The 13,673-nt window shown below is 47.4% G+C and overlaps 1 protein-coding gene and 1 long non-coding RNA gene across 2 annotated transcripts in view; one reads left to right on the plus strand and one right to left on the minus strand.

Moving 5' to 3' along the window:
• The window catches only part of LOC130273094 (uncharacterized), a 117,434-nt gene extending 115,735 nt beyond the window's left edge, over nucleotides 1–1,699 (minus strand). Inside the window, exon 1 of the long non-coding RNA XR_008843869.1 lies at nucleotides 1,621–1,699. This is a non-coding gene — a long non-coding RNA (uncharacterized LOC130273094). The remainder of the gene's footprint in view (nucleotides 1–1,620) is intronic.
• Nucleotides 1–13,673, plus strand: part of MYO3A (myosin IIIA) — a 212,176-nt gene that overhangs the window by 6,856 nt on the left and 191,647 nt on the right. The window lies entirely within an intron of this gene.

A 13,673-nucleotide genomic window follows, 5' to 3' on the forward strand; every position in this document is an offset into this window, starting at 1 on the left:
TGGAACAACGGCAGCTTTACTACATCAGACAGGTATAACAATCTATACAGCTTGGCTAGGCCCAAGGAGGTGACCAGTGATTTCAGAGACCTTAGGGCTGGCTGGGACTTATAGTGGACTTGGACAATTTGCATGCAGGACACACTGACTTGAGACAGGATGACTTGGACTGACTTGACTATGACAGACTATGACTGACTTCACCCCTTCTGTAGCTTACCAGGTTTTGACTTGGCCTGTGGGGCAATGGACTTGAGAATCTGTGGTGGCCCAGTACGGGAGGTGTTACCCTGTACTCTTGCTGACCTGTCAGGCAGCCTCCTGCAGTGTCCCCTGGGCCTCACTTGCACTTATTCCTGCATGTACATATGTTTCACCAATTGTTGTATTATAAAATGTGTAAAGAGGTGTTATAACTTTAAGAAGATTGTCATGTGATTTGTCATGTGATTGTTACCCGGGAGGTACCAGTGACCAGATGACCCAAGGGTGGCCTATGGGCTCCCTGCTAGTCTCCCCCATATAAGCCCTGGGTGGAGCTTCTCTCTCTCTCTTAGCTCTCCTGTTTCCTGCTGAGGTCCAGTGCAGTCGAGTCCTAGAGAGTCCAGAGTCATAGGAGCCTCAGGTCCAGTCTGCAGCCACAAGCAGTCAAGTCAGTCACAGTCATCATTTGTCAAGTCAACGTGACCTGCATTAAATTGACCCCATCTACTACAAGTCCCAGCAAGCCCTTAAAGTCTCTGAGTCACTGGTCACCTCCGTGGGCCCTGGCTGAACTGTATAGACTTATTCACCTGTCTAACCTCAGTAAAGCTACCGTTGTCCATAACTTGGCGCCCAGGATCCAGCGGTATACCTTCGGGTGATATTGAGGATAAACCATGCCCTGGTGTCACGAATACAAGGGGTTAATGCCATCTGCCCCTAGGGTAATTCCATCTGCCCTTTGCATTACACCCTCTACCACAAATGTGTGGCTGCTTTAGTGACTTTAGGCCTCTTCTGGACTCCAGACACACACCTAGGACTTGACCTCGCTGCAACTCAGCTAAGCAGAAAGAGAGAGAGCGATCTCCACCCAGGGCTTATATGGGGGAGACTCTGAGGGGTCCCATAGGTCACCCTTAGGTCACACTTATACTAATACCATACTAATACCTCACGGGGTGACAATCACATGGCAACAGGTCTTAAAGCTATAGCAGTTATATGTACATGATACTGTATAACATCGGCATATAGATAAATCTACAAGGGGACAGGTGTAAGGGGGCCCAGGGGTCACTATAAGGAGGCTGCCTTATAGGGCAGCTAGGGTACAGGGGTGCAACTCCTGTACTGGGCCACCACACAGCAAAATCTGCAGCATAAATAAGGATGTGTGGACTGACCCTAAAGCTGAGCCTTTTACTTCTACAGAAGATGCAGAGTCATAGGGGAACTGTACTTCACAGAGTAAAAATGCAAGTACTACAACTCCCAGTGTGGGCTGTACACCTCCCCAGGCTGAACAGACAGACCACACTGGGAGTTGTAGAAGTTGATCCTGAACTATGAAAAACTGTTAAAAAACCATCTCCTCCCCTCCTCCTCCTTATCTGTCACAGTGTAAGTACTTACATGGGCTGCAGTGTAGGATGAGGGCAGCCAGGAGGGGGTTAATCTTCTCCCTCACTGACTGTGCTGATTTCTGTGCAGGCAAATGACAGGCCTGAGAGCAGGGGCTCTGTGTGTGAGGGAGAAGTGTCTCCACCAATCAGAGCTGAGCTCACACTGAGGGGGGCGGGGGCTCTGTGTGTAAGGGAGAAGTGTCTCCTCCAATCAGAGCTGAGCTCACACTGAGGGGGCGGAGCTCTGTGTGTAAGGGAGAAGTGTCTCCTCCAATCAGAGCTGAGCTCACACTGAGGGGGCGGGGGCTCTGTGTGTAAGGGAGAAGTGTCTCCTCTAATCAGAGCTGAGCTCACACCGAGGGGGCGGGGGCTCTGTGTGTAAGGGAGAAGTGTCTCCTCCAATCAGAGCTGAGCTCACACTGAGGGGGGCGGGGGCTCTGTGTGTAAGGGAGAAGTGTCTCCTCCAATCAGAGCTGAGCTCACACTGAGGGGGCGGAGCTCTGTGTGTAAGGGAGAAGTGTCTCCTCCAATCAGAGCTGAGCTCACACTGAGGGGGCGGGGGCTCTGTGTGTAAGGGAGAAGTGTCTCCTCCAATCAGAGCTGAGCTCACACTGAGGGGGCGGGGGCTCTGTGTGTGAGGGAGAAGTGTCTCCTCCAATCAGAGCTGAGCTCACACTGAGGGGGCGGGGACTCTGTGTGTGAGGGAGAAGTGTCTCCTCCAATCAGAGCTGAGCTCACACTGAGGGGGCGGGGGCTCTGTGTGTGAGGGAGAAGTGTCTCCTCCAATCAGAGCTGAGCTCACACTGAGGGGGCGGGGGCTCTGTTTGTGAAGGAGAAGTGTCTCCTCCAATCAGAGCTGAGCTCACACTGAGGGGGCGGGTGCTCTGTGTGTAAGGGAGAAGTGTCTCCTCCAATCAGAGCTGAGCTCACACTGAGGGGGCGGGGGCTCTGTGTGTGAAGGAGAGGTGTCTCCTCCAATCAGAGCTGAGCTCACACTGAGGGGGCGGGTGCTCTGTGAGTAAGGGAGAAGTGTCTCCTCCAATCAGAGCTGAGCTCACACTGAGGGGGCGGGGGCTCTGTGTGTGAGGGAGAAGTGTCTCCTCCAATCAGAGCTGAGCTCACACTGAGGGGGCGGGGGCTCTGTGTGTGAAGGAGAAGTGTCTCCTCCAATCAGAGCTGAGCTCACACTGAGGGGGCGGGGGCTCTGTGTGTAAGGGAGAAGTTTCTCCTCCAATCAGAGCTGAGCTCACACTGAGGGGGCGGGGGCTCTGTGTGTGTGAGGGAGAAGTGTCTCCTCCAATCAGAGCTGAGCTCACACTGAGGGGGCAGGGGCTCTGTGTGTGTGAGGGAGAAGTGTCTCCTCCAATCAGAAATGAGCTCACACTGAGGGGGCGGGTGCTCTGTGTGTGAGGGAGAAGTGTCTCCTCCAATCAGAGCTGAGCTCACACTGAGGGGGCGGGGGCTCTGTGTGTAAGGCAGAAGTTCCTCCACCAAATCAGAGCTGAGCTCACACTGAGGGGGCGGGGGCTCTGTGTGTGAGGGAGAAGTGTCTCCTCCAATCAGAGCTGAGCTCACACTGAGGGGGCAGATGCTCTGTGAAATACCAGCTAGGTGGCAATCCTAGAAGAGGGGGAGGGGGGAATTTACTGACGCAGCAAGGCAAAATAATCATCAGCAGCAGCAGCAGAGGTAACATGGATCAGGATTCTAAATCAATCACTAATCAGGCACTAATGTTTACAATTGTACTAAATATATACATTGCATATATACACAGACATAACAGCCAGGTACTCTGCCAGTTAGAAGGGTATATATGTTAGGAGGCAATAGTGAGGAGTATAAGATGTACTGCAAGCAGGTGTGTGACAGGCAGGGTCGCTGGGTGCCATGAATCCTGTTAGAGATGTTCATGTGCACGGAAACCACTGAACCTGGGCCCATTGCTGTTGAGAAAGACACTTCCCTGGTACACTGCTTTAGCTAGGACCAAATTCTACCTGGACTTCCTACAAGGTCAAGCTACCAGGGCCCCTTCTGCCCTACTGTGCAAAGAGACGTCACTTTGGCCCACTGTTACCATAGCAGAATCAGCTGGTGCCCTGAGAGGGTTGAGCACTAGGGTGACCACTAGACATATGCAATTCGGTTCGGCACGAATGTTAATTTACCGAATTTTACCATTTTCGGGCATTCGGACCGATCCGAATGCACGAAAACATATTTTGAACATTCCCGAATAGCCACGATAATACGACTAGTAAAATAACAAATGCATTCGTTATCCGTAAACGAACGTAAAGAATTCATTCTAATAACAAAAAATAAATAAAGAAGATGCAGTAGTGATGGAAAAAAATTGTACCTAATGAAATGTATCTTTTTTTATTATGAAATGTTTATTAATTTTTAAACAGGGATCAATTTATGTGAGCGGGTAAAGCACTAAAAATGTAGCCGACAATAATAAAAATGTAGTATGTGAGTGTTTTTCACTTTTTTTTTACATTTTTTAGGTAGTACTACTACTCCCAGCATGGAACACACTGTTCCATGATGGGAGTAGTAGTTACCTGTACTAATTGACAGATCGCAGGGGTCCCTTGCGATCCTCTTGTATAATGTACAGATGCGGCGGCTGCTCTTCTATGGTCCCCTGCACTCAGGTATATATACACATATTCATATTTCCCGCAGAGCTGTGATTGGCCAGATGGTTCCAGCCAATCACAGCTCTCTGTGAGAAGTAGGAATATGTGTATATATACGGCCGTGCAGGGGACCATAGGAGAGCGACCGCCGCATCCATACATTATACAGGAGCATCACAGCGGGTGTCAGGAGTGGCAGTGATCTTTCCTTTACTACAAGTACTACTACTCCCAACATGGAGTACACTCTGCTCCATGCTGGGAGCTGTAGTACCTGCATTGATAGACAGATCGCAGCGGGTGTCAGAAGTTACACTCGCTGCGATATGTCTATTAATGCAGGTACTACAGCTCCCTGCATGGAGCAGAGTGTGCTCCATGTTGGGAGTAGTAGTACATGCAGTAAGGGACAGATCCCAGCGGATGTCACTCCTCCTGACACCCGCTGCGATCCTCCTGATGTGAATGTCGGGATCAGCTGTTCTCAGGGCTACAGAGCCGGGAGAACAGCTGACGCTGAGTAGTAGGTATACATCGTATATCTACTGCCCAGCAAGAACTTACAGTGAGCCTGCAATGTGTACACAGTATATACATTGCTGGCTCACTTAACCTCTTGCTGAGCTGTGCGCTATGCGAAAGCCCAGCAAGGAAAGAGTTAACTTACACTGCTGGACAGTAGATTGCAATGGATTACGGCGGATTATTTTTTTTTTCTTTTAATAAAATGGTTAACGAGGGCTGTGGGGGAATTTTTTTAAATAAAATAATTTTTCCAATGTGTTGTTTTTTTTTATTGAATTTTCAGGCTTAGTAGTGGAAGTTGTCTTATTGACCGAATTCATTACTAAGCCAGGGCTTAGTGCTAGCCCCAAAAACAGCTAGCACTAACCCCCAATTATTACACCGGTACCCACCGCCACAGGGGTGCCGGGAAGAGCCGGTACCAACAGGCCCGGAGCGTCAAAAATGGCCTCACCCACCCTGGTAACGTCAGGCTGTTGCTGTTTGGTTGGTATTGTGCTGAGAATGAAAATACGGGGAACCCTATGCGTTTTTTTATTTATTTAAATAAAAAAAATAAAAAAACGCATAGGGTTCCCCGTATTTTCATTCTCAGCACGATACCAACCAAACAACAACAGCCTGACGTTACCAGGGTGGGCGAGGACCATTGTTACTGGCCCTCCCCAGCCTAAATAATGCCAGCCTGTTACCGCCTAAGCCCAGGAGCGCCATTTTTGATGCTCGGGGCCTGTTGGTACCGGCTCTTCCCGGCACCCCTGTGGCGGTGGGTACCGGGGTAATAATTGAGGGTTAGCGCTAGCTGTTTTTGGGGCTAGCACTAAGCCCTGGCTTAGTAATGGATTCAGTCAATAAGACAGCTTCCACTACTAAGCCTGAAAATTCAATAAAAAAAACACAACACATTGAAAAAATTATTTTATTTAAAAAAACACTCCCCCACAGCCCTCGTTAACCATTTTATTAAAACAAAAAACAAAAAATCCGCCATAATCCATCGAATCCGCAGTAATCCTCTGTATACACAGATCTGAAACGAGAAGAAAAAAACCCAAAAAATTAGTTATGACATTTTTGGCGCTGTCCCATGATGCAATGTCTACTGAAACAGGGAGCCACCAATTGGTGCAAAACTACAACTCCCAGCATGCCTAGACAGCCTTTGGCTGTCTGGGCATTCTGGGAGTTGTAGTTTAGCAACAGCTGGAGTCTCCCTGTCTGGGTAGACACTGCCAGAAGGGTCTGTTCACATTATACAAAACGGACAATGTGAACAGAGCTTCAGATTAACTAGCCTTGTTCCCTTCTGTAGCTCCGCCCCTAATTACATCATCACTAGGGGGGCGGAGCTACACTGACCTGCCCGGGATTCGAGGGAAGTAAGCGGACTTCGTCTTCTGTATACACTATATACAGCTATCTATAGATAGCTGTATATAGGGTATACCGCCCAAAGGGTTAACCTACACTGTCCAGCAGTGTAAGTTAACTCTTTCCTTGCTGGGCTTGCGCATAGCGCACAGCTCAGCAAGGGGTTAAGTGAGCCAGCAATGTGTATACTGTATACACATTGCAGGCTCACTGTAAGTTCTTGCTGGGCAGTAGATATACGATGTATACCTACGGCTCAGCGTCAGCTGTTCTCCCGGCTCTGTAGCCTTGAGAACAGCTGATCCCGACATTCACATCAGGAGGATCGCAGCGGGTGTCAAGAGGAGTGACACCCGCTGCGATCTGTCTATTAATGCAGGTACTACAGCTCCCAGCATGGAGCAGAGTGTACTCCATGTTGGGAGTAGTAGTACTTGTAGTAAAGGAAAGATCACTGCGGGTATCACTCCTGACACCCGCTGTGATGCTCCTGTATAATGTATGGATGCGGCGGCCGCTCTCCTATGGTCCCCTGCACGGCCGTATATATACACATATTCCTATTTCTCACAGAGAGCTGTGATTGGCTGGAACCATCTGGCCAATCACAGCTCTGCGGGAAATATGAATATATGTATATATACGTGAGTGCAGGGGACCATAGAAGAGCAGCCGCTGCATCTATACATTATACAAGAGGATAGCAAGGGACCCCGGCGATCTGTCAATTAGTACAGGTAACTACTACTCCCATCATGGAACAGTGTGTTCCATGCTGGGAGTAGTAGTACTACCTAATAAATGTTTTTTTAAAAAGTGATAAACACGCACACACTACATTTTTATTATTGTCGGCTACATTTTTAGTGCTTTACCCGCTCAAATAAATTGATCCCTGTTTAAAAATCAATAAACATTTCATAATAAAAAAGATACATTTCGTTAGGTACAATTTTTTCATCACTACTGTATCTTTTTTATTATTATTTTTTATGGTACCCTACGAAATTTTAATAAAAAAGGTATCTCCATAATTTTTTAGGATCGCTAAAGTCCAAAAAACAATAAAAAGATTTACAGAATGTACCCGAATACCGAGTGTATCCGAAAAATCAAACCGAACACCCGAATACCGAATGTATCCGAAAAATCAAAACCGAAAATATTACCAAACCGAAATTTTTTTCCAAAACGAAAAGACGAAACTAAATTTTTTCTAGTGCACAAGTCTAGTGACCACATTTCCTAACTGCTATTCAGGGACACTTACTTTCACAAGTGCATTTCGTCAAACTTCGACAATTTCCCATGATAAAAACCTCTAAATAAATCAGTTACAAAATAACACCAATATTATCACCATACATATTACCATCATATTGTTACTGACCAAATCCTGTATACTGAGACCAATATTACCAATAATACCAGTATACAAATAAGAATAACACTGACTGAATAAAAACTACAGAAAATAAACCAATATCCCCAATACAAAGCCCATAGAGTAGTGACCCTGGCTCTATACAGGCGCTGCAGACCATATAAGTGATTACAGTGCAGTTACATCTACTGACTCACAGAAAGAGTCTTCTTGGAGTCGTTCTCTTATCTTTTCTTCTCTGTCTTGCTTAGATCGTCATGAATTCTTCTTCCAATCATGAGTTGTCACCGCAGAATCTGCCAGGCAACAAACATATTAGGCTCCACACTTTTGAAGCACATTCCCCACCTGTTCCCTACCTGTGCCCTAGGTAATGCCCCCAGTAGGTAGGTAGAGAATCTCCCCAATAAGGTAGAAGCCCCCAGTAGGTTGGTAGTGCCCCCAGTACGTAGGGAATGCCCCTCGTATTGCTCCCAGGGAGGTAATGCCCCCAGTCAGTAGGTTGTAGGTAATGCTACCAGAAAGTAATGCCCCCAGGTAGGTTATGCCCCCAGTAGGTTGTAGTTAATGCCCCAAAAGGTAGTAGGTAATGTCCCCCAGTAGGTAGTACCCCCGCAGGTAGGTATTACCCCCAGTAGGTAGTAGGTAAGCCCCAAGACAGGTAATGTTCCAGTAGCTAGTGCCCCCCCCCAGGTAGTTAATGCACCTTGTAGGTAGTGCCCTCAGTAGGTAATGCCCATAATAAGTAGTGCCCTCAGTAGGTAGTACCCCCAGTAGGTACTTTACCCAGGTAAGTAATGCGCCCAGTAGATAGTGCCCCCAGAAAGTAGTGCCTACCCCTGGCAGCCCCTGTGCTGGCTTTAAAGTACCCGCAGCCCATCCTGCAGTCTAAGTGAATAGAGGTTTGGGGCTAGACTTGGGGTTAGGGGCTGGCAGCGGGCCCCCTTTCTACCATTTAAAAGGAAGTGTGGGTGACGCTGATTAAAATTATGCTAACCTTGCACGAATCCGTCACCTCGTTGCGCTGTTATATTCATTTTTGTGATTATGGTAATGAGGACCAAGTGGCACAGGCGGGGTGAGAAGCTTGCCTTTGGGCACTGAGACATCGGCCGGGCTAATGAATATTCATTCCCTCTCCTCTCCGCTTCCCAAACACGTCTTCTGCTCATGTGCCGCTTCCTGGGCTGTACTGAAGCTGCGCAGAGGCCACTTCCGGGTGTACCCAGCGGCACATGAGCAGAAGACGTGTTTGGGAAGTGGAGAGGGAGAAGTGGAGGGATGGAATGAATGTTCATTAGCCCGGCCGATGTCACAGTGCCCGAAGGCAAGCTTCTCACCCCGCCTGTGCCACTTGGTCCACATTACCACAATCACAAAAATGAATATAACAGCGCAACGAGGCGACGGATTCGGGCAAGGTTAGCATCATTTTAATCAGCGTCACCCACACTGCCAGCCAGTACCACTGGTTAGTGCGGGTGCTTTGCTGACAGTTTTCCTTTAAGTATGCAATGAGTAAATGAAAAAAACAAAAAAAAAAATGTCTGTCCCCCTCTCAGGAAATTCCCTGAATAGAAGATAGATATAAGATAAATAGAAAGACAGACAGATATAAGATAAATAGATAGATATGATATGATATAAGATAAATAAATAGATAGATATGATATAAGATTAATAGATAGATATGAGATAGATATGAGATAGATAGATATGAGATAGATAGAGATAGATATGAGATAGATAGACATGAGATAGATAGAACAGTGTTTCCCAACCAGTGTGCCTCCAGCTGTTGCAAAACTATAACTTTCAGCATGCCCACACAGTCAGAGACATGCTGGGAGTTGTATTTTTGCAACAGCTGGAGGCACCCTGGTGAGATGAAAGAGAGTGAGATGAAAAGTAGAGAGATATATAGAAGGTTACTTACTGTACATGGCAGTAGCTGTGGGCAGGGGAGGCTTCCTTTTCCCTGGGCAGCTTTAGAGTCTGTTGTGGAGCAGGAAATACAGCATGATCCTGCTCCTCCAATCAGACTGCACACAGGGGGTCATGTGGGGGAGGGGGAGGAGCATTGCTCTCAGCTGTTTTTCTCTTCCCAGAGTCAGTGCGGCCCCTGCGCTGATTGAAAAGGCCTGAAGGGGGAAACTGTCAGTAAAAACTCCAGCAGCCACTTCACAGGCTCTCAGACCTGTCAGTCACTGTACCCCCTGATGACGGCCCTGGGCACAGCTCTTATAGCTGCGGCTGCTTAGTATTAAGAGCAGGCAGGGGGACGGCCCAGCCCACCTGGAAAATGCCCAATGGCCAGTCAGGGCCTGATTCCGGGACACTGCATTGTCCCGGAATGAGGGTGACCGGGCAATCCGGGACACGTAGTCACCCTAAATCCGGGACACGTGCCCCTAGATATCTTATCCCATATCCAAAGGAACAGCAGTGAAGGGACCCCCGCGATCTCCCTGTTGCACCTGGTGTTTGTTTAGAGAGTTGGGTGCAGCGCCGTAGGCTCGTGATGTCATGGCCACGCCTCCTTAATGCAAGTCTATGGGTGGGGGTATGACGGCCATCACACCCCTTCCCATAGACTTGCATTGAGGGGGCGTGGTTGTTAAGTCATGAGTCGGGCATGACTGTGACGACACGAGCCTCGGCCCCGCATCACCAGTGAAGTTTGCTCCGTGCACCGGAGATGACTAGGGGCGGAGTAACCCTTTACGTTGCACTATTCCAGTTCTACAATAAAGTTCAAGAAAACGACATCCTGTGGTTGATACGTCATGGCACCCGGTGATACCAGCATCCCTGGTCAGAAGTCTAGAGAGGTTTACTACCCTGTCTCATCCCTGCACCTCCAGGCAGTAACTCCACATGTATACCCCCACCCACATAGTGACAATACTCAACATTTCTAAGTGTTTTGTACATAGGAAAGGAAAATGCATGGAGTGCGTCTACCCATAGGGGAATGAGATTATAATTCCTATAGTGCGCTGGCAACGCTTTTAACACCTTTATTCCGTAAGTAGCTGGTAAGACTATAAGTCTATTTAAGTCTATTTACGGTAAGTCTATAGAGTATAGTGAGCAGTGAGTGCGGTCTATACGCTGTCACCGGCTGTAGAACTCATAATATACTTTTATTGATAATAAGGATAAAATATGAAGCAAGACAGAATCCATGGAGAAAATAAATGACTGATATGTAAATAACACAACTGGTATGTTTAATGAGCATTATCTGTGTGTAATTGTGATTCAGCAGCTACCTACCCCTTCTGATTCAGCAGCTACCTACCCCTTCTCAATACAGTCTACACTCCCCAGTCAGGTGCAGTTCTCTCCGCTATAAAATTGACCATGCAATTCATTACTATCCTGATATACAAATTCACATAAGGAAGAGACTCTCTTCCAGGGTTCTCATTAGAGATGAGGGAATTTACAGTACATCACAAACTTCTCGGCTCAGCAGTTGATGACTTATCCTGCATAAATTAGTTCAGCTTTCAGGTGCTCCCGTGGGCTGGAAAAGGTGGATACAGTCCTAGGAGACTCTCTCCTAGGACTGTATCCACCTTTTCCAGACCACCAGAGCACCTGAAGGCTGAACTAATTTATGCAGGATACGTCATCAACTGCCGAGCCGAGAAGTTTGTGACGAATCGAATTTACTGTAAATTCGCTCATCTCTAGTTCTCATCCCTGATTAGTATTGAGCAGAGTGATGTTTGGCTGAAGTTTACCAACCAATGGGCCTCCAAAACTACAACTCCCAGCATGCCCGGAGAGCCTTTTGTGTTAGTCTCACAGCTTTTGTAGCAAGACGCTTATTGTCAGCCATGCCTTACTCCAGTAGAAAACATTTTTTTTTGGCTCCAGAAAGTTATACAGATTTTAAATTACTTCTATTAACCCCTTAATGACCAAGGACGTATATTTACATCCTTGGCCGGCTCCCGCGATATAACACGGGGTCACACGGTGACCCCGTGTCATATCGGGTCGGTCCCGGCATGTATCTGAAGCTGGGACAAGGGGCTAACAGCGCGCAGCAGCAATCCAGGTGCTGCGCGCTATTAACCCTTTAGACGGGGCGTTCAAAGTTGAACGCTGTGTCTAAAACGAAAGTAATAGCTTCCCGGCTGCTCAGTGGGGCTGATCGTTACCACCGCAGTGAAAATGCGGTGTCCCGATCAGCTAGGATGCGAGCGGAGGTCCTCTTACCTTCCTCCGACGTGTCCCTTCGGCGATTGATTGCTCCAAGCCTGAGATGCAGGCTTGAGCAATCAACCGCCGATAACACTGATCAATGCAAAGCTATGGCTTTGCAGTGATCAGTGTAAAAGATCAGTGTGTGCAATATTATAGCCCCCTATGGGAGCTAGAACACTGCAAAAAAAAAAGTGTAAAAAAAAATAAGTTAATAAATGTGATTTAACCCTTTCCCTAATAAAAGTCCAAATCACCCCCCTTTTCCTACAAAAAAAAAACATGTAAAAAATAAATATAAACATATGTGGGATCACCGCATGCGTAAATGTCCAAACTATAAAAATATATCATTAATTAAACCACACGGTCAATAGCGTACGCGCCCAAAAATTCTAAAGTCCAAAATAGCGTATTTTTGGTCATGAAAAAATGAATAAAAAGCGATCAAAAAGTCTGATCAATACAAAAATGGTACCGATAAAAACTTCAGAACACGGCTCAAAAAATGAGCCCTTAAACCGCCCCATACGCAGTTAAATAAAAAAGTTATAGGGGGTGAGAAGATGACAATTTTAAACGTATAAATTTTCCTGCATGTAGTTATGATTTTTTCCAGAAGTCCGACAAAATCCAACCTATATAAATAGGGTATCATTTTAACCGTATGGACCTACAGAGTAAAGATAAGGTGTAATTTTTACCAAAAAATGTACTGTGTAGAAACGGAAGCCCCCAAAAGTTACAAAATTGTGTTTTTTCTTCAATTTCATCGCAGAATTATTATTTTTTTCGTTTCACGGTAGATTTTTGGGTGAACTGACTCATGTCACTGCAAAGTAGATCTGGTAGTGCAAAAAATAAGCAATCATATGGATTTTTAGGTGCAAAATTTAAAGGGTAATGCTTTTTAAAAGGAAAAAACAAAAGTGCAAAAATGGAAAAACCCGTGGTCCTTAAAGGGGTACTCCGCCCCTAGACATCTTATCCCCTATCCAAAGGATAGGGGATAAGATGTCAGATCGCCCGGGGTCCCGCTGCTGGGGACCCCGGGGATCGCTGCTGCAGCACCCCGCCATCATTACTGCGCAGAGTGAGATCGCTCTGCACGTAATGACGGGCAATACAGGGGCCGGAGCATAGTTACGTCATGGCTCAGCCCCTCGTGATGTCACGGCCCGTCCCCAGCAATACAAGTCTATGGGAGGGGGTGTGGCGGTCGTCATGCCCCCTGCCATAGACTTGCATTAAGGGGACGGGCCGTGATGTCATGAGGGGCGGAGCCATGATGTCACGTTGCTCCGGCCCCTGTATCGCCCGTCATTACGCACAGAGAGAACTCGCTCTGCGCAGTAATGATAGCGGGGTGCCGCAGCGGCGATCCCCTGGGTCCCCAGCAGCGGGACCGCAGCGATCTAACATCTTATCCCCTATCCTTTGGATAGGGGATAAGATGCCAGGGGCGGAGTACCCCTTTAGGGGGCTAAAAAAAACTTGATCCTTCCAGTACTTATCAGCGGCTGTATGCTTCAGAGGAAGTTTTGTAGTTCTTTCTAGTATGACCACAGTGCTCTCTGCTGACACCTCTGTTCATGTCAGGAACGGCCCAGAGTAGAAACAAATCCCCATAGCAAACCTCTCCTGCTCTGGAGATTTCTTGATACGGACAGAGGTGTCAGCAGAGAGCACTTCCTGTGGAACACAGCAGCTGTTGGGTGTGTCTGATTTCCAGGGCTTTCCAGAGAGAGGGGATTGAAGCAGATTTTCCTACAGCCTTTTTCCCAGGAGGGTGGCAGCCTCCTTGGGAGAACCTCCTGCTATGGAGCCCCAGACTTCCACCCCTCGAACTAGGCCGGAGGGGGGTGGGAGTGAGAGAGCTACGGCCGATTCTCAGGACGGGGTGAGAAGATCCAG

Source organism: Hyla sarda, chromosome 5 (assembly GCF_029499605.1).
Source record: "Hyla sarda isolate aHylSar1 chromosome 5, aHylSar1.hap1, whole genome shotgun sequence".
Lineage (NCBI taxonomy): Eukaryota > Metazoa > Chordata > Amphibia > Anura > Hylidae > Hyla > Hyla sarda.